This window comes from Apus apus, chromosome 6 (assembly GCF_020740795.1).
Source record: "Apus apus isolate bApuApu2 chromosome 6, bApuApu2.pri.cur, whole genome shotgun sequence".
In the NCBI taxonomy this organism is placed as follows: Eukaryota; Metazoa; Chordata; class Aves; order Apodiformes; family Apodidae; genus Apus; species Apus apus.
In genome coordinates this window covers 33,828,467-33,850,544 of record NC_067287.1, presented here as the reverse complement: position 1 = coordinate 33,850,544, position 22,078 = coordinate 33,828,467, and the positions used below count along the sequence as shown (strand labels likewise).

The window sequence follows — 22,078 nt, the reverse complement described above, 5'->3', positions numbered from 1 at the left end:
AGGTATAAAACCATATGGGGGGAAAAGCACCGACCAAAAAACTATCAAATTGGAAGACAGCAACTCATGAACAAGATTCAGCCTGTTTCCAGAAGCACTGAAGCAGACTTGACCTGAATGGTAAGTTGTCTGGCCACAGCTCACCAACAGTCCATTGGGATAGCATTGAGTTAGCTCTAGCTATATACTGCATGTTTAGCCAATAAATAGTTGCTTTAGACTGGCAAACATACCCTGTTTGCAGAACCTCTCTGCACACAGAAGCTGCTTGAGCAAAGTGACCCTGCAGAGAGATCACACACTGTGCACATGAAGGGGTTTAGGGAGAAAAGAAGAAAGGAAAAAAAAAAATAACATGAAGAAACAGAGCTGCTTTTCTTATGTTCATGACACTGCTGCATCCTGGAAATTTCCTCTCTGTACCCAGAAGAAAGGTTTAAGCCATAGCACACATTTTGGAAAGAAAATTTCTTCTAGTCAGCTGTCAAGAGAGTTCCAGTTTTGAATTAAAACCAAATTTCAATGGCATTATTTAAAAATAAGAGAGCATGGCTATAGCTTAACATCGATTAGAGCAAAAAGACAAATATCCACTTAATCTCTGTTATCCAGGATGACTATTTAAAACCAGTACTTTTTAAGATACCATTTAGGAAAAGTATAAAAAATATTCTCCTTTAGTTTCCCTGAAAATAATAGTAAACTAGTAGGAGAATCTGAGTGCTGACAAACTCTCTGCTGGAAAAATTGTTCCTATGAAACTCTGTATGTTACCTAAACCCCAAGCAGCACAATAGTTCTAGCATTTACACGCCCATTAACTCTTTCACACGGCATTTAAGTAGCTCACAGGTGTCAAAGAGTCTCTCCAAAGAGACTGGAAAGACAGCCTTGTGAAAAATCTCAGAAGTAGCAGTAAAGCAGACAATGTATCTACTACAGACTAATTTTTTGGGGTGGCAATTGGAGTCAAATTGGCAAAAAGGGGTCAGAAAGTTATGCTGACAAATACTGAACAATGAACCACATTTAAGAAGCTTTTGTTTTTCAAGGTCATTTTAAAAGCTAGTCATTTTCTTGTCAATTATCAAACACTTTTGAACTGCAATTTACAGAAATCTACAAGAATAAGATCAGTCAAATTATCTCCTCTAAACCAGCTTATTGGCCATAAAATAAGACTAAATGGCACAAAACAGTACAAGCATTTCAAGTCTAATTTCCTCAGTAGTTAAGGGGCATAAAACACTGGGGCAAAACTCAAACCAACAGCCTGATGCAATAGCAAAAGTAGCGTTTCTGGAGTAAAGAAAGCCTTCCAGAAAGGGCTGATCTATACACATCTCCCATTTACAAGCAGAAAAAGCAGTGAATATCACACAACTTTTATAAGCACTTTGAGAAGCTCAAGCCTTCATTCAAGAGCACTTCACATCTAAAAAATCAATATAAATCAGTATCAAGATAGCAGAACTAACTTCTGAAAGTCAACCTTTAGTCTCAATTTCTTTACCCACAGAAGTGAAGCTATGAACGTGGGGAAGAAGGGAGAACACAAGAAAGTGTAAGGAATTTGCCCATCAATACACACAAAAGGAAGGAAAACAAAGTTCAGTGCTTCAAATGAAACCATCCCCTTCCCTCACCATTCATAGCATTATACTCATCATATTCCCTAATTTCCAAGGCTATCACCAGGATGCACCACTGGATGCTGACTCACCACTGAACAACCTTTGGTCCTCAACAGAGCAGCAGGCAACAAAGTTTGTGGAAGGAGTGTCACATGCACCTCCAACAACCATAACATACCAGTGCACCACCTTCCATCTGTTACCATGACAGATGAGTGATAATAAATCCTAGAAGGAGGGTAAGTCAATGCTTACAACAGCTTTCATTAGTATTTCTTAGATAAAGGCCCATGATTTTGAACTCCTGGGTTTCATTCCCACCACTGGGAAAGTGTCTGGCTGTGCTGACACTCTTCTTGCCATGTTTCTCCTTACTTGCAGTCTGCTTTCTCCAGTCCAACAACCACGAAGACAATTTCCATACCTCACACCAACCAACATTCTGGAAGTGAGCACATGCTTAAGAAAGCAGGGTGGAGGGGGAAGGAAGCCACCAAGGGAAGGACACAGGAAAAAGGCTTCTAAGTTTCAGAAAAAACACATTTAGCTTTAGGCTTTACTGACATGTAGATGGAACCCACAGCTCCATCTGTGGAATGAATGCATGTTTGCGTGCATGAATGCACGAAGCATGAGTGCAGTTTTAGCATTTAACTTAGGCCATGGCTAACAAAGCTAAAGAAACGGTGACAAGTTATAGTAATTTCATTTCTTATCCAGGAATTACCTTTGCAACATAGGTCTTGTAAGACATTATTTGAAGACGTTAGCCACAAGTCACTTAGTCCTCCACAAGAAGGATGGCAGCTGATGTGTCACATAAACTCAGTGCTTTCTCCCATAACCCCCACTATGGGTTATGAATAATTCTTAGTCTGTTGTTTTCCGATTAAAAAAATCAAGAGTACATGGTGAGTTTCAATCTAAGGCTGCTGGGAACTCCAGTTAATAAATTACACACATTGATCAAAGGGAAGTGCCTGTGAACAGCTGTAACTTTTTGTTACATTTCAGTTAAAATGTACTAATTAGGATCTATAGGGAAGCGTGTCCATTCTTTTTCTTCCCTCAACTATCTATGCCAATTGTATCACATTTTATTAGGCTCTTAACAACGAACATTCCAAATTACCGATATTAAACAGTTGCTCTCCAATTTTAACTTAACTTGCTTCCTGTCCTGGCAATAAATTCAACAGAAGGTTACATATATTGAAGTCAGAGCTGTGTTGAAAACAAAGCTGAAGCCTGCTTTCCTGAATGTGTTTACATGCATTATTATAGTTTAATCTGCTTCCTAATTTCTAAAGCAAAGCATTTTTCCTCCTCTGTCATTTATTTTGAATGCATCATGTTCACAAATGCTGATTACTTTTCTTCTAGGGATTTTAGCCATCTGTGCTAACACAGTTGCTAAGAGTCATATACAATAGGAAAAAGAGATAATAGTCATTAACTTGAAGCAACAATAAAAGATCTAAATTTGCAAGCTCCAACTTTGCCTACAGTTTATGATTAATGAAAACCAGTGCTTACCGAAAGCTGATTATGTGTTTCATTCTGTGTGAAGCCTGGGGGGCTGAGGCTTAGAACACTAAAATCCTTCAAATTCCACACAATTTAATGCCCCTCTCCAATCAACTTTGCAGACTGAATCACTGAGTCAGCAAATCTGTGCAACCAAAGCCATTAAAATAGATTTTCCTCTGCCTTGCTAAAAAAGCACCAAGTTGGTGATCAAAGCTGATGAAGCAACACAAGACAGCGCAGCATCCCCAGGAAATTACATTTTCTTTGAAATCCCAAATTCACAAGTTTCTAAGCACTGCTTGCACACTTACCTAAGGTTACCTCAGACCTTAGGCACAGGCAATGTTCAGATATCGAGCTCAGGGGTAACAAAACAACCATAAAACTGTGTGCACTAGAGCTGCTGGGAAGCAAGAGGCATAAGAGTTCAGAAAAAAAAAAACCCAAACTAACAAACTTCACCTTCCTGTACCTTTTTCTAACTAGTATCCTCAGGAATATTTTTTTGTTGTTGTTGAGTTACTGATGAGCCAAGGTTAATGACAAGTAAACTGCCAGACTAAACTGAAACACTGCTGCTTAATTTATCAGGGCCACCACAGAGGAAGCACTCTGTTTAAAAATATCCATCAGAACTTTCTCATTGTTATGAGTGCCATCAACTCACAGGTCTTACAAGCTCTTCAGCAGTCGAACACCAAATTGGAGGCTGCCCACTTTACACATTCACATCCAGGTTGTGCAGAGCAAAGGGCTGCTGAGCAGCAGCATATTGGCTGTACAGTCATAAACTAGGTGGCTATGGCACCTTAAAAGTACTGGGGAGAAATAAATGGAGCACTCTATGAAAGATGTGGAGTTAAGTAACTTGTGACCACTAAAACCAAAACGAACAGCCCTCCCATCTCAGCCTCATTCCCAGCCTTGCTGTTCTCTCTGCTGTTCCATGATGTCTTCTGAACTTAAGCTAATTCAGTGAGACAGAAGATAATGCATAGTTTCCTGCTCACGCAGTGAGCACAAAACGCACATGGAGGTGGCACTCCAAGAGGAGCAATCAGCCTAGCCTGACATCTCACCCTTTGTCTAAAGGCTGTTTGGGGTTTGTTCTTTTTGTTTGTTATTCAAGTAAAGTAAAACAGCATGTTGATTAAATTCCTGTTCATCTACCAGGTCGTTAAGAAAGGAGTAATGACATGCATAACCTGCAAGCCCACTGCTCCATTTCCCAGTAATTTATTCCTCTCCAGTATTTCACTGAACAGAAGAATGTACTTTTGAGAAGATGCCTATCCTAAAGACAAAATATTAATCCCTAAAAATGTTCCTTTGCTGATGCTCTGAAAGAAATGACAGACTACAATCCCAACATAAGCAAAACTAAATTGGAATTAAAATAGAGCCTTTTATTTATTTAGTGATTAGGGTATTTAATGTACTTATTTTCAAACTGCAGAAAGAATCAGAACATGAAAAATTATCTGAGTAAAGTTAATGATACACATAATAATACCATCATATTAATTATATAACAACATTAATTAAATATCCCATTGCAGTCTCAGTTGTGCAGCAGCTATGCCAGAAGACAACAGAAAAAGGAAAATATTCTGGTTTTGAGTTCTATCTGCCTCCCTTTAAATGAAATGAATTAATCATCTGTTTCTTATTAAGTATAACTGACATAAAACAAACACACTATAAAACAAAAAAGTGCAGTCTCAAGTATTTTTTTGTTTGGTGTTCAGTTAAAAGTTGGGGGTTTTGTTTGTTGGGGGTTTTTTTAATAATTTCACTGTATCCCACTCACACCCATGTGGTCCCTTCATAAGGTCCCTTTTCAACAATCATCTGTATTCTAACTCAATATTAACCATCTACTATGCATTCAAATCCCCCATTTTCACACTGAAAAGAAAAACAACAAAACAACTCAGTATAGTGGCTTAAGTTATACTGCTAGAAGCTTGCATTTTAGTGATGTTTTGGAAAATACATTATGAGTTCTTGGTAAACATAAACATTGCAGAGAACTGATAGTTCCCTACTGCCTGTTAAAATAAAACCTACACTATTAAAATCAATTTATGTTCTTCCCATTTTTTAGAACCGATAGAAATATATTCTCAGATCAATTCAGATGGTGTTGTAGGCAAGGTTAATTCCACCGGTTCCTTCAGAATGAGACAAGAAATTTTAATGCCTTTAAGAAAAACATAAAATAAAATACAATGACAGACTGGTTTAGCTTCCTACAGAAACCTCCAGGGTAGCTTTGCTGCCTTTTTTGTACAGGAATGTCAAAGCCAGTGTGTCCGTTTCAAAGATTCAGGTGCGATTCATTAAAGGGTTCTACAGTGCCTTGACTACGATGACATGAGTCATACAATTTCACTTCAAATATTTGAAATTCTATATTGTTTCACTGCAGGACCAAGTTTTGCACTGACTCTCAAGGAATGACACAGATTGTCACTACCAAAACATGATCCCACAATTTCTGCTGCTTCATTAAAAAGGCACCGGGGGAGGGAAAGTCCTTCAAAGTCTGAGGTACACAGAGGTACTGAGGTACACACACCATTTAATGCTGTTAGGAAACAGTAAATGAACCATTGGGTTGTTTGTGGGGTTTTTTTGGTAAGAAAAGTTAACACTCTGGGATAGTTCGTAATAAAATAATCTCATATATATATATAGTTATATATATAAAGACACAGCTATCTATTTTTAAGTCTTCTTTAATTAAAAAGTAACAGCATATGTCAAAGAATTTTATTTGTTTGGGTTTAGTGCCATACAACACATACACACTAACAGATAATTTAAAAGTCAATCACAGAGCAGGACAAGGTCAAATATGTGTCATTGTTTGGTTTTCTTTTGTTGTTGTGTTTTTCCTGTTTTTTGGGGTTTTTTTTACTGTTTCATTCACTGTTGCATAGCACTACTTGTAAGAGCTTCTAACTAATTAAACCAACACACAGGAGACAAAACGATCACTTCATATGTATACTTCCATCACAATGCCTCCAGTTTTGTTATTCTATCCCCATTTGCCACTATCACTATTCACTATATATTACTGGGTTAATGCAATCTTATTAAACACAACTGCAGCTGTTAAGACTAAAAAATCATGTCACTAATACTAGAATTTAAAAACAGAGCATTGTGTTGCTCTGATAATTTTATTCCAGAAATGAAATATAATCCTCTTTGAGAATAACTACCTTCACTGAACCCTAGTGTTCTAGCAGATCAGAGGATCTTCTCATGTAATGATATCAAATGGAAAATATTTTTATACTTGGACTCTCAAATGTGCTCACGTGTCAGAGCAACATGTGCACAGGATGCAGGGGCCAGGAAGAGGAAGGGCCTTTCTACATTGAAGCTATAAAAACAGGCCAGTTTACCCAAAACAGCTTTTGAAGCAGATCAGCAGCAGTCACACTGCTGAGGCTCTGGTGCTCCCAACACAGTGCAGGGGATGTCTGTGCTGCAGGAGAGGAAGTAGGATGAGCATCCTTCTCCTCAGCTCATGGGCACACATGTGACTCGAGTACACACAGTGAACTTGTGAACTGACCCAGTCATCAACTGGAGCACTCGTGTGCTGGACTGGCCTGGAGGAAGGGGACTGAGCCCTTGTTTCATTAGTAAGGTTGTGGGGTGGGTTTTTTCAAACCCAGTGAGTTCATGAAATAAATTTTACAGAGCACATCGTCTGGCAAATATTGGGAGATCCAAAGAGACTGTGACAGAAATATAAAAAAAAAATTAGGTTTTGATGATATGCTAACCAACAGCAAGCAAGCCTGAAAGAACCACATTTGCTGCTTGCCTACTGAGTTGCTCAACAGCTTTTGAATTCCAGGATGTGCAGTATGCCCAGGACTGAGGTTCACCCTAGAAAGCTGAAGCAGGCCAAGATCACCAGTGCAGTCACAGCTTTCAGGACTCTCCAAAAATAGTTTGAAATCTCAAGGTCACCATTTTGAACATTATTTGTTTTTATAAAAAAGTTTTCATATACAAAAAGAATTTAAGATTTTCAACTTGCAAAATAGAAGTATTTATTTTTTTTGTTTGCTTGGCTTCCACTTAAAACATAGGTTTCTATGAAAAAAGGGAGGAAATAAAAATCTGAGCAACATGTAAAGAGTCAGAAATACAACATCCAAGAAGGTATCCCATACTGAACTCTAGGTACAAGATTCTGTCCAAGAACATGAAGAATAACAACACTACATATAGTACATCAGTAAGTGTCAACAGTCTTAGGATGAGGACCTAACAGCCACAACTGCCTCTAGTTTATGTTTGGAAAAAAAAAAACACAAACAAGACTAGACTAATCGTAGCACAAGACTGATGCAATCCTTTCCCTCCCCTATCATGACTCAGAAAGCTCTTGATTAAAACAAAATCTTTACAGTACAAATTAAGAGAGTCATCTGAAGATAACAGAATTGATTTTCAATAATTCCTGTAAGGCTGGAAGGACTCCAAAAGCTGTGGCTATATTTAAAACCAGCAAGTGAGATGCCTCAGACAACCTCTGCCCCCTCAGTCTCAGTTCCTAATAAAGTAAACAGACTCTGCAACTCCAAACTCTTAACAAAGCTTTTAGTAAGATTGCATAAAACAAAACAGGCATGTTTAGGGCAGCTAGACTTTGATGAGAATTCGTTTTAGGCAATAAAGGTGTTGAGGTGCACAGGTGAGATGCTTGGCATTTACTCACTCTCTTGTACAGGTTGGGTCACTAAGCCTATTTCTCTACAGTAACATCAGTATTCTTTCTCCAAACCTGCACATTTCCATTTCTAGTAAAAGCTAAACAGGAATTGTCTCTTTCAGGTACTGGTGAGCTCTGGGGGGAATGACAGAGAATTTCAGTTACCCTATTTAAGTTATGAAGTGAGGCATTTTTGGCTCAAACCAGACTCAGTTCAAGCATCAGAGAAAAAGCATTCTTTTTTCCTCCCTAAGCTGGATGAAGTACCCTATATTGCCCCCATCACCATCATCATCCATATTAAAATCGAGTTTTGAATGAAGTTCAACTCCTCCACACCACAGACGTGGCATCTCAGGAGGCCTCAGAGCCACAGCTGACAGAGGTCAGCAGTGCTTCAGCAAGCTGTGTTGAGAATACCCAGGGAAGGGCTAAGGATAAAGATTTTAACCACTCCAAACTGATCCAAATTTGGCTCAGGATTTCTTCTTGGAACACTTCATCTAGCTGTAACAACTCCATGGGCCCAGCAACAGCTCTGTGATCCTGCTGGAGATCTCCCTGCCCTGACTGCTGTCTACACTAATCCAGCAGCACAAAGCTTGCCCTCCCTGCTAGCTTCTCCCTTGGGCCACCACCACTTAAAGGTCTCACAGAACAGGGATCCTATCTCCCATCAAGTCTGACATATTTTCCACTGATCAGTGAAGCTGGAGCCAGGTAATACATATTCCTGCTCCCCAGCATACAAGGAATGGCTGGCTTAAAAGGCATTTTGTTTAGACTTATGTGAAGAAAGGCTCATAGAGGGAGGAGGAGGCAGCAGGGAGCAAACATGTAGTTGGGCACAGAGGAGATGCAAGCTCTCCATCCAACCTGCCTGTAGAGCTTGAAGCAGGCTTTGACAGCCAGGCTGACAGCCTTGGTTCCATGGCCATGGTGCCATCAGCCAATTACATAAAAAGAGCTTTAAACAGATGTAGGAGTAGGTCTTCGCCTCGCCTCTCTTCAAAGCCAGGTATGCTATGATAAACATCCAAGGCTTGTCATTCAGATGAGGAATTGCCTTTCCTTTACCATACCCGATTTTTATTGCAGTGCTGGCATCCAGACTCTTAAGTTAAATTTTATGAGGATGGTACTAGTAATACGATCATTTTTAATCATAACATCTTTGATAGTCCTATTAATGACAGCAACTACCCTTGTCCTTGGGGATAACCCCTCTAGTACTATTTTTTACTCCAACATTCATGCATCCATGCTTGAGTTTGCTGCTAATGACAAGACTGGCAGTTTAAGGAAAGCAGGAGACAGTAGGGCAAGAGTCAAGAAATTATTCTTCCAATAAAAAATGGGTGAACGGCGTGTCCTATTTTAAATAACTTTTCAGTAACTTCAAGTAAGGACCTACAAAATATCTCTCATGTTTTTATCCGAGGGAAAACACGACTAATGCACTGGCTTCACTTCGCTTGCTAGAACTTTCACACTTACAGGTAAGGAGGTAGGTCACGGTGAACAGACGAACAGGCTTCCTGGATGGAAATGTAAATACATTTACAACTTATGTTTCTCAGTTGCCAGTTCAAAAAAAAACAGACATTCATATTTCATTTAAGGTGAGGTTAGGGGAAAACAGAGGCAGAGAAACAGTTAAAGATGTACATTTGGAGAACCCATGGTAACAAAAACGTCTAGGTATTATCTTTGAAAAATGAAGATAAAAATGCCATACCTGTGGAAACTGCATCTTTATAGCTTATTTCAAAGATTAAGACATGTATAATTGATTTAGCTAACTTAAGGCAAATGAGACATAGAGAACCAAGAAAGTAATAGTTTTAAGGAATGTTCATTAAGACTAACAAAATAAAAAGTAGTTTGTAGCATGCAGAATAGTTTCCATAATGTGTAAGTATTCACTTTTCATATTTTCATTAATGGGAATATTTAAGACCACACTGAAAAAAATCCAGTTTAAAATCTACAGATATAAATAAAAAAATCTACAGAAAAAAATTTCTACAGAAATTCTACAAAAAAAATAAATCTTCAAGGTCAGATCTATTTTGTAAATGTTGTTCTGTGCTTAAAGCATGGAACTTAAGACTTGTGAGAGAGATAAAAATCCAGAGTGAGATAAAATCAAGCCTGTCTGTGGACTCACAGTTTTCATGGCACGGGGTTGGGTTTTATTTTTTAAAAAAGGAAAGCATTTGTATTTTTAAACTCAAAATAATACAAAAAAGTAAACTTGTGTTGTTACTGACATTTCTCACAAAAAGTCCTCCGTACTCTGACTTAAATGTGGGCATAGCTGCTCAGCATATAGGGCTGGGAGCAACTCATTTAATTTTCCAGCCACTCTACCACAGTTTATACAAGCTGCCATTAAGGGTGTTCACACTCTTGAAAACCTCTCCATCTTCCTTGTTTTGTTTAACTCATGAACAAATCATCCTTCCTCCTACTATGGCTGTACAGACTTTTTTTCTTCTCTACATTGGTTTCCTGTTCAGGGAGATGATGCTGATCCTCATTCTTTGCAGGATCCGTTTCAACCATTATTCAGCAATTCTGACTCACTCATGTACTGGTAACGCAGTAAGCAGGAAAAATCACTGGGTAGCATTAACCTTTTCACTGCCATTACATGCACACATTCAAGCACTCAACTTTGAGTTGAAAAGCTTATGTTAGGCACTGGTACAGAACACAAGACATGATACAACAGAGAAACCACATGCTCCAAACCAGAAGACAACACTGTAAGACAACAGATGAGAAGTTTCCAAACAACGGTCAGACCACTAGCAGAGAACATGAAGAAACTGTACCAAGGAACAGAGATTACGTTAATTACACTGTGATTGTAAAATTGCAACAAAACCAGGTACAGATTAACTCTATTATTTTGCCAAAAGTTTTTACTCTAAGCATACCAGCATCACCTGGATTTAAAACCTCAGTCTGAAAAGTTGATTTGGATTGAATTTCCCTTAACCTTGACAATCCAGGCATGACATCATGAACAACCTTCCAAAGTTAATTCCTTATGTGTAGCAAAAAAACCCATACAGAATCACTGTGGTTCCATCTAGTAAATGAAGCAACCCTTTATTTTCCTTTTCCTAGCCAAGAACAGCTAGGATTAGTGCTTAGCAGCTTTTTGACTTTAAAGAGTTTCTGGCTGTTATATTACCTCTACGTTCACATTCCTTCTTCCCCTCATCCTCACAATAAAGACAAGACATGGGGGAGCAGGGGTAGGAAGGATATAAACCAAACCAACCAACATCAGTTCCTTCCTTTTCCTTCCACTCGTAACTGCAGTTCCATTCCACTAGTGTCAAGGTGAAACACAAGTGCTTTACAGCACAGTTTTTTGCACTGCAGCTTTGGCTCAGTTAATGAGCCAGTTACCCAGTCACATAATTTGATTAACAACCGCCATCACAGGTCATCTGAAAGCTTTTCTAACTGCAACACCTATAGCAGTTGTACAGCAAATATGCAGATTTGTTGACAGATACGAGGACTCTGAGGTTGCCTCAGATCAACACAAAGTTTACTGTGCAAGAGCGCAGAAAATTCCCACTTGAAAGATTTTTTTACTTCCTTCACCATACTAGTGCTGGTTAAGTGACCAATACAGAAGTGGCAGATGTACTATGTTCAAATGTCTTGCTAAGGACAAATTTCAGAGTAGGACAAATGCTTTCTATTCCAAAAGACATCTTCATGAATACAGGCAAACAATTGGCCTGTTTTGCTCAAATCATTCTGTAAAAAGGCACATTTCTCGTATGTTTTCATATGAAATACATCATTTAGTATTTGAGTATTTATTGGATCACAACTAATTCTTGATTTTGCTCAGCATGACATCATTTATTCCATGTTCTGTAAATCAGAAATATGATGTTCACCCAGTTCTCCTCATCTTCATGGAATATAACATTTGTCCACCCTTGCTCTGTGAATAGCTGATCTAGCAAAGCCAATGAGTGCACTGTCTACACAAACACAAAGTACATGAACAGCTCTGCCAAAATCTTAAGTAGTAAAGTTTGGGTACTGCAAAAAAATAGAGGAAGCAAATTGTGTTCACAGATGAGCAGCTTAGCACGTAAGCACTCTCCAACTTCCTATGAATACAACTTACTGCAAATGTGATGATGCAGACATGGATCTACCCAGCCTCACTCACCTCACCAGTACCCTTCAGGACATTTCCAGTCTAATTGTAAGCAACAAGTTCAGTCAACCAAGCTAAGCTCCTCTGACTGATAGAAAAACATGCTTTTCTAATCATGTGTGTCTATAGATAACACATTTCACATGAGACAACTTCCTGCGGATCAAATAAATCAATAGGTCTGGTCAGTTTATCTGTGCACTTTTTTAAGTTTACTTTGCAGGATTTTGTGACGTGTTATCACTCACTGCAGTCATGTAAAATTCTTATTAATCTAATATTTTTGAAGAGTTTTTGTTCACAGAACTCAACACACTTGCAAAGCTTTGTTGACTTACCTTGGACTTCATTAGCAAGTTTAATTTATAGGTTTAAAGATAGAATTGGTCAACTGTTTGTGCTTTTCCTGTCTATATTTTCCAACTCTGATAAACGTAAGAAATTATTAAAGTTAAGGTTGTTCCTCATTTTTTCTTTTTAAACGTGTTTTTCAGAACAGTTTTTTTTCCGTTTCTTTTTACAGCTCTGAGAAAACCAAGCAGGCACATTTCACTAAAGCATCCAAATTTTTTTTAAATATGTAAATTACTATAGGAATTCAAATAGGAATTCAAATTCAGGGAATACCCAGCTGTTCCAGCAGAATCACCCACATTACTGGGCACTGTGGAAGATGATCTGAAAGAAGGACAGATACTTAACACAAGTCAAATCAACCCACCAGCATAAAAGTGAATGTGGGACAGTGTTAAGTGAACGAGAACAACTCCAAAACCTCTGGCAACATACTCACAAGTGGGCTGGTAGCTTGGAAATCAACTGTTTAAATAATTTAAACCCGGCTTCCAAAAGTCGTGTTGAAAAAAACAGCCAGGAGAGGTATTATTATAGCTTAACTATCCAATGTCATGACCACTCTAAGAAAGGAAAAAAACCAAACCCCAACCCATACCTGCTCAAGTGTTTGTAAACATTACCTGACATTTCATTTAAAAATATATATGTATCTCCAGACATTCATATTTTATTTTGAAGAGCTCTACCCTAATAGGATGCAAGCGAAATTTAATTTTGAAAGCTTGGGAGAAAAGGAAGGGAAAAGGCAAGTCTTTTTAATACACTAAGACACTGAAGACAACTACCTTGCTATATACACAGTGCTATACCGATAGTTTCAGTTAATCTGTTGTTTAAAACAAGCACAGACAGATTAGGTGGTGGATTTAAAACATTCCTAACACTTCCTATGGAATACCTAGTAAGATATCATTGTGAACCAGCTATGCAGTATGAACTTGTTTAAAACTGACCTTTCCCCTTCCCTCCCACAGCATCACTCATCAGCCATTTACATTGCTCTAGATTAAACCCAGCAGCCAAAAATGAAATCCCAGACTAATTTCTTTCCTTACTCTATAAAACTACTTTCCTTCATGTTTACTCCATTAGCATGTTTACAAGATTAAGTCGTCAACTGGAAAATGGATGTCTTTCAGAGAAAAGTTGGCAAAAATAAAAAGGTGAAAAATAAATTCTACAAAACTAAAAATTATTTTTGCTTGTACTGGTTGCCAGGTATGTTGCCATCTTCTTGTGTAATGTACTGAAGACGTGCTCTAGAGTCAATCTCTAGAGTCTAAAACTACCATCATAATTGCCAGATGTATCCAAAGTAGCTACTGACCGATAAAAACAGCTTTCTAAACCAAGAGCTAAGTTGACATCTGCAAGTATCCACTCACAATCTCACCTCCCAGTTCAAACCTCAGAGCCCAGAGCTCCCCAGTGAACCCGAACATTTTCAATTGTCAAATCTAGTAACGAAACGGTTTGAATTCAAATTTTCATATTCCTATATATTGAAGCAAGTGCTAGGAGGAAGATGGACAGCTGCTGAGTCGTAGAGTTAAAATCTTCCCCTTTAAGACCAAAGCCGTCACCCATTAAACCAGCTAGTTCATTGTTTAGCAAATCTGAATGCAAACTACAAGTTAGTTTCAGAATTTTTTTCTTCACAGGACAGTTTTTAGGAAGCTGTAGTCACACAAATATACTTCCTTTCATTAGGTTAGCTGTTTTAATACTGATGTTACTTAGCAGTTGAAGAAAATATCCTTTAACACGTATTTAATAGAAAAAGGAAACAAAAAAGTTGACTAAAATACACAAAGGTAATGACCATGGAATCAAGTCTAGGTGGATAAAGCCCTCTACCACTTAAAAGGGAACATTGTGTCATATTTAGGCAAAAGTATTTCCTCTTTATAAAACAACAAAAACCCAAGCTGAGAAGGTCTCAGTGCTGTATATTAACAGTAGGACAACAGTTCACTTTGGCATGGCTCATGGCAACGTACCATGTCCTTATTAGAGGGATTATCATCTCACCTTTCCAACAACTACCTTCAACAAAAGCGGACTAGACTTTATTTCAAGTTTATGAAGGCAATTCCTTGTTCATGACAACCTAGCTCTTAAGAAAACTCCTCCTGTAACATACCTGACTACATTTAAAAGTTATCAGCTGCTCACTTACAGTCTTAATGTGAAAAACATTACTTCATTTAATTAATTAGAAATCACTTTAGCTGCACTTCAAAATAATATCTTTCTATGAGACTAATTACAGCCATTTAAAGATGGGCTATGGGGAGAAACCACCATACAATAGGAAAAAATACATGGAAAATACATACCCTAATCTAGTAAAACCTAAGAGAGATTATACACTGAAGACAAAACCCGTAATTTCCATACTTAAAAGTTCACTTTGTGTTTCATGAGGAATAATTTCTCAGATAGGTTCCTTCACAGAAATTAAAACACAAGTTTGCATTAATTGACATTATTTACAGTATAAGCAAAAAAAAAATCCCAACCCTGAATTAAGTATTTCTAGCAACAAGAACATTTTCACTGTGAAAAGTACACTTTAAATATTTTCAAGGTAGCTGTGACTGAGTAATGCTAATCTTGCCCGTTTTCCATTACCAGACTGAGGTCCAGAAGAGCTGAGGTAACAGGTTGAAAAATGCACTCTTTTCATTAAAGAAGCAATCCAGCAGCATGTGTCAACATAGTGCCTATTGTACATCAAGTTGCCAAATTATTCTGAAATTCAAGAGTCCTTGGCTGGTGGCCCAGGAAGTACAGATTTTTTAAACTAGATGAAAGTGACAGTCTCATTTACTACAATTTTTTATGCTACTCAAGACACGCAAGAGCTGCCTTCACCACTCATTTCTGTGTTTTTAATCAGTTTTTGGCCATCTCTGTCCATAACCTTGAGGAACCATTTAACACAACAGTAACCTCTGAAAGCAGAAGTCATTAGCAAAGGGCACACTGCAAAGAATTAGACCTAATATTGACAATTAAGGTCCACCAGAATACGCACTATTGATCCTTCTGTGACATGTGGCTTTGAGTCAAACACAAACACCAGAGAAGTGAACCACCACTGCCACCTTCTACCATGTGCCTGAAGCTGCATCTTCACTCCAAACATTAATTTCCAGAATTTGACTAGGAATCAAGTATGCGAGACACTCGGCCTTCAAGCAATCCGAGCTACAAAATTACTGTCAGAAGCCTTTTTTATTCCTACGTGGTACAAAAAAAAAACCCACCACAAAACACACATGCTTTCCCAGTGTCTTCACTTCCTCGTCCTCAATCCAAACCTAATAATTTCAATTCCAGTGGGGTTTGTGTTCTGGTTTTTAAAGTGTGTAACACCAGACACATTCACAAAGTTGCCTAACAGGGAAAGGTCATTACAAATCACAGAACTGACCATACAACCTGTCATGTTATCACCTACATGCTTCATCTCCTGCTACACACATGCTATTCAAAACAATGCAAAGGGAATATATGCAATGAGATTCCACAGTGAAAGGTAAATTCCTTTCATTCAAGATCAGTATCAAAACACTATTTTGCTTGCCTCCTCCCTTCTTTGCATTGTAATTTTCTTTAACAGTCATTATATTTTTTAAAGGAGAGTAGTTCTATGTTCAAGATGTCAAAAAATGTTATTAAAAAGGTAGTAAAGCCCCCAAAAGGTCAGCTTCCCATTACTTTCCCCCCAGTTTGTCTTCTGTTAAGTAAACAGCCCATAACTTGGGTCTAAAAGGCTGCAGGCTGTTATTAAAAAGATAGTTTAACAGCTTCTACTACCAGAATGTTCATATCATCAGATGATAATAACATTAATAAAGAAGAATTTTATTGTTGCCTTATCATAACAATGACAGCACTGAAGCAGGGCAGCTGTTCTGTTTGTTCTGGTTTTGGTTTATTTGTTGGTTTTCTTTTTAAAGGAAGTTTTTCATATGAATAACTGCACAGTTCACCCTTTATGACTTAATTTATGCAAAAAGAAAATAGGACCAAGGAAAACTTATAAGCTAAGCTCTCCCTCCGTAATGCAGCTATATCAACAGTATTTAAAAGTGGGGCAGACAGCAGAAGCCAACTAAAAAAATCACTAGGTAGTACCGAGATCAGAGAAACTGTACCCTCACACACATGCTCCAGCTCAGGCTTGAGATCCCTGAAGTATGTTTGGCCTTGCATTCTGTAAAGCACACATTATGGATGCAATCTGTGGTTGCTGCCCATCAACTTCAATGGCAGCAAATGGAGGTCACTACAGGTACTTTCAGGAAAACAATCCCTGGAAACACAGCAGCCAAAAAGAGATCTTACCATAAGCCACAGTCACACAATGATGCCTTAATTAAGCTCAGGTTTATTTTACATTTAATGACAATGACATTCTAGTTTCTGTGTCAGTCTCAGAAATGGTTGGCACTCAGGACAAGGCGGTTACTCCCTCAGTAAACTAATTATATTTAGAAAAAAAATAAAATGGTTTTTACATCTTTTTGTCCACTGCTCCTTGACAAGATCCTTCAGTTCAGTTTCCAAAAAAGTGTTTCTTCAGAAACCTTAAAGCCCTTGGACTGCTGGACTAGCCTCCAGCTCAGAAATGAATGCACCCTCACTGACCTTTTCTCAAAGCATGCAATTCTGCCCCTTTTCCTCCTAAAAAAAAATAAAATAAAATCCTCAACAATTGCAGCACCTCCCAGAAGGAAGTAAATTTTGGGACTACTGTGGAGCATAGCACAGCCATCTTCCATGATGGAGTGAGTGCAGAATAAAGAGACAGATGAAAAGAAATACATATGGAATGTACAATAAAACAAAGAAGGAAGGAAGATGACTCTACCATCACATGAGGCGAATACCTGCTAACTGCAGTTTCAGAGCTGGACCACAGAGTTATGACAAATGAAGTAACCACAGTTATGATAAATGTAGTAACCACAGAGTTATGAGAAATGTTGAAATGAATGCAAGCATTTCAAGATCTGATTAAGGAACGGAGCTATTGCCTAGGCTTCTGCTGAGAAAACAAGCATCTCAATCCTTGCAAAGAACTGAAACATCTCCTGTAAGTATTCCATACCATACTGTAAACATAAGGGATGTATATGTTTAGATATAGCCAGCAGTGTGCCCAGGTGGCCAAGAAGGCCAACACCATCCTGGCCTGCATCAGGAAGAGTGTGAACAGCAGGACCAGGGAGGTGATCCTGCCCTTCTAGTCACAGAAAGAGTGGTGAGGCATTGGAACAGGCTGCCTAGGGGGGGGCAAGTAAGAAAAAAGCAAAAAAAACAAAACAAAACACCACCACTCTAAATCCCAGCCCAGAGAAATAAGTGGATAATCTGAGATAAGGCGCAAGGCATACAGGGAAAACGAACATGACCCGCAGCCATTATGAGCTTCAATGGAGTAGTGCATTACAAGTCAAGATAAATCTAAATCAGATACAAAGCTGTACATGGTATATGCATATCAGTACTCTCCAAGTGTTAATTTCTATTCTCTTTTTAAAAAGAGAGAAAAGCTTTTCAATAAATTGTTCCATGTGATGTGCAGAAACATGAACAAAATCAAGGAAGAGAAATCCCAGTAAAAATTCCTCTTGCAAACTCTGGTAGTGGTTGGTCTGGCTAAAAACTAATTAAAGAGAACAAAATGCATGGAAGATGTGCTTTGAGCTCAGAGGCCTTAACTGTGTATAAATAAAATATGTAAATGAGCACCATGAAGGGAACACACAGTAAGTTAATCCTCTTTAAAGATCATAAATGTAGAGTACAAAGGAAAGAAATTACTCAAAGAAAGCCTTCTCTGAACTAACTTTGACAGTAATCCAAGGATTCAATCAGGAAATATTTAATCATGTATTGGACTTGCTGCATTCTTTTTCCTGTTTGTTTGGGTTTTTTAACCATACTTAATACAACTCTATTGCAGACACACGTATGTGAAACTGGCTTTTTGATGGCAAAGACTGTGTATGGGAAGTTGTACAGCTGTTTGACACAACTGCTACATTTCAAACCTTTTTGCCCCACTTAGACAATGCACCAAACTTAGCAGATCTGCATCTGCCCAAACAACTTCTTACAAACCCAAAACGCCATCATATATTCACCAATTCCAAGGCAATGACAGCATAAGACTAATTAAGACTAAAGTAATAATATAATTATATTAAAATGTGGTGCTAAAGGAAAAAAAAAACAAATCAGCAAGCAGCAATGATGCTTCTACTGGACTGTTCAAGAAGGGCGGCATGGTAGTATAACCAAAGATCAATTTTCAAATGCCTATGAGAATTTTCTGACAAACATTTTCATTATTGTTGAAGTAGTAGTGCATCCCAGTAAACCAAGTATGATTAGCTTTTCCACAGACTATGCTGGAAATAGCCAAAACACCATTAAATCTAAACTGAATGAACACACACAGACCTATTTTTCATTTGTGGTAAGAAATTCTTGAGTACAACCGGTTACTTGTTAGTACCGTAATTATCTCACTATTGAGGAAACACCACAAAAGTACGAAACTTGCCTGTTCCACATCTTGAGAGCCAGTGAGATGTGCAGCACCTGCCTGCAAGGCAGGGGGGCAAAAGTGCACTGTCTGCTGGCTGGCAGAGGAGGGCCTGACAGCACTCACACTAGGAAAATTTGCAGAGAAACTGCAATTAGGAGGGTTGTGATTATTTACTACTACTACTAATAATAAGCCTTTCTGTGGGAAAGAAATGTGTCTCATTTTTCCTGATAAAGTGAATCACAGAATCCCCAAGGCTGGAAAAGACCTTTAAGATCATCCAGTCCAGCCTATGACCGAACACGACCACATCAGCTAGACCTTGGCACTACGAGTCACATCCAGCCTTTCCCTGAACATGTCCAGGGACGGTGCCTCCTCCACTTCCCTGGGAAGTCCATTCCAATGTCTAATCACCCTCTCCGTGGGGAAGTACTTCCTAATATCCAACCTAAATCTCATCTGGAGCAGCATGAGGCCATGCCCTCTTGTCTTGTTGCTAGTTGGCTGGAAAAAGAGCCCAGCCCTCACCTGCCTACAACCTCCCTTCAGGTATGTGAAGAGAGTGATGAGGTCCCCCCTGAGTCTCCTCTTCTCCAGGCTAAACAACCCCAGCTCCCTCAGCCTCTCCCTATAAGACTTTAGTCCTTTCACCAGCCTTACTGCTCTCCTCTGGACCTGCTCCAGCACCTCAATATCCTGCTTGAAGTGAGGGGCCCAGAACTGGACATAGGACTCGTGGTGAGACCTCACCAGTGCTGAGTACAGGGGGAGAATCAGATCCCTGCTTCTGCTGGCCAGACTATTCCTGATACAAGCCAGGATGTCATTGGCCTTCTGGGCCACCTGGGCACACTGCTGGCTCATGTTCATGTGTGGGTTTATTTTTCAGCCATGCATGGATCTGCAAAGCAAATGGTGGCTATGCAAGTTTGTTTTAAATTTGCACATTTAAAATACAAATTACAGTGCAAATTTTAACTTCTACGTAGGAAAAACACACTGCAAGATTTCACACACATCTCAGACACCCTTCTGTTTGTTTTTGAAATGGAATTTCAGGTCAGAAAAATAATCGGAGATCCACAACACAAGGCTGTTACAAAGAAGCTACTTCATCCAATTAACTCATTTTTCCATAATAAATAAATAAAAATCATAAACCACTGATTAAGCATTACTGGGCTGGCACATTACCAGCTGTATTGACACCCAAAGGCATCAGCTCTACACCTGAACAACGTCCACAGGCTGTGCCATTACAGCCCTCGGAGGACACTGAACTTATCACACACTCATAAATTACCAGGAAATACCAGGCATGTGCAAGAAGATCTGGACGATTCCAGTAATTACTAAGCAGTAATAGGAACTTGACGATCCACTCAGTTTAAAAAAAAAAACAAACAGCTTCCAGGGGATGCTTCCGACATCACTGCCCATGACTTGACACTAGCAACCAGCCCACCGTCCAGACAAACTGATGACGGCTCAGACGAGCTCTTTCACACACCAGCAACCCCTTGTGCAAGAGTGTGCCACGACCAGCTCCCACACCAGCTGCCCCCCCGCACCCAGCGCAACATCAGCGCTTCAGATCAGCCTCTGCTTCCTGCAGGTTCTTCCAAAGATTCGTAAGACTTGGAATATTCTGAAACTGAAGAACGAGTAAGCCACGAGCACTTCTTAAAAAAAAATTAAAAAAAAAAAAAATAAAAAGAATCACTAAAATGAAAAGAACCCCAAACAACAACCCCAACAACGACGAACCCCAGCAAACCCCAGCAAAGAGGCCAAGAAGGTTTCAGCGCATCCGCACCTGCTCCTCAGCTGCTCTCCCTGCGCCGGGAAAGGCTCCAGGAAACGGCAATCTTAGCAGGAACTGGAGCATGCCGGCCCAAGCAGAAGAGGACACCCGAGGCCTCGCCCTGCAGCGGGAATCCCCGCCGGCACCGGCGTTTGAAGCCGCATGTGGCGAAGCCGCCCGGTGCTTCGCCTCAGCCTCCCCTCGCGTGCAACCGCCCGCTCCCGCCCTGGGGAACACTAGGCTCTCACCTGCCTGCCTTCGGGAGCTGTGCGATCTTCCTGCGTCACAGACCCACCGAAAGCCTTCCTAGCCTTGGTTTTGTTTTGTTTGTTTGTTTTTTTGTTTGTTTTTTGTTTGTTTTCGCGTTGATCCTGCGGGGTTGTGTCCCCGGAGGGAAGGCGAAGGGCGCGGAAACGCCGTCCTGCGGCGCGGGCCTTCCGGGGCGGGGCTGGCGGCCTTAGCCGGGCTGCCCGCGGGCACGGGCAGGAACACCCCGTGTAGCCACCTCCCGGCGAGCCCTGCTCGCTCAGCACCGGGGTGTGGGGGTGCGCTTGGGGCTGCGCAACGACGGGGCCGCCCGCCCGCCTGCCCAGCTGCTCCAGCCCGGGGAGTTTCGTGAAGTCATGAAAGGATGCGGCGGGTTCAAAAAACCGCTGCCGCCCACGAGGCCCTGCCGTTGTTGGCTTTGCGTGGCGCCACAAAGGCTGGCTCGCCCAGAGGAAGGCGAAGAAACGCCAGGGCAGCCGTCAGGCCCGGCTTTGTCCTGCCCCGGCTCAAGGAGCTGCGAATGGCCGCGCTGCTCTCCCTCCCTCCCTCCCTCCCTCCCCGCGGCGGCGCGGCCAGCGAGGCCCCCTGCTCCCTCCCGAGCACCGCCCAGGCCGCCCTCGGCTTCACCCGGCTGGGTCGCGCTGCAGACGTCATTTTGAGAGCCGCAGTCTTCGCACCGAGGTTAAAAAACCAGGGTGGTTTGCAGCGAGGAAAGGGGAGAGAAGCAACTTCCTCTGGTGCAGGAGCGTGATGCTAACAAAGCCGCGAATCAAGTTACCCACTCGACTGAAAAGCCCAACGTGGATAACCGTTGGCTGATTTCTTGTTCCAGGGCATGGGAAATAATTAAATTCTATTTTAACGAGGCTAGGACGTAAGCTTGAGCTGTTCAGCACCGAACACGGCGTGGCCACGTCCTGGGCTGCGGGCGGAAGAGACGGGGCACGCCCAGCCCGGCCTGCAGCCCGGG

General features: G+C 40.3%; 1 long non-coding RNA gene across 1 annotated transcript in view; it reads right to left on the bottom strand.

Annotated features, from left to right (window-relative positions):
- Positions 1-21,256, bottom strand: part of LOC127386725 (uncharacterized) — a 103,141-nt gene extending 81,885 nt beyond the window's left edge. The window contains exon 1 of the long non-coding RNA XR_007889957.1: positions 21,090-21,256. This is a non-coding gene — a long non-coding RNA (uncharacterized LOC127386725). The remainder of the gene's footprint in view (positions 1-21,089) is intronic.
- Between the last annotated feature and the right edge of the window lie 822 nt (positions 21,257-22,078).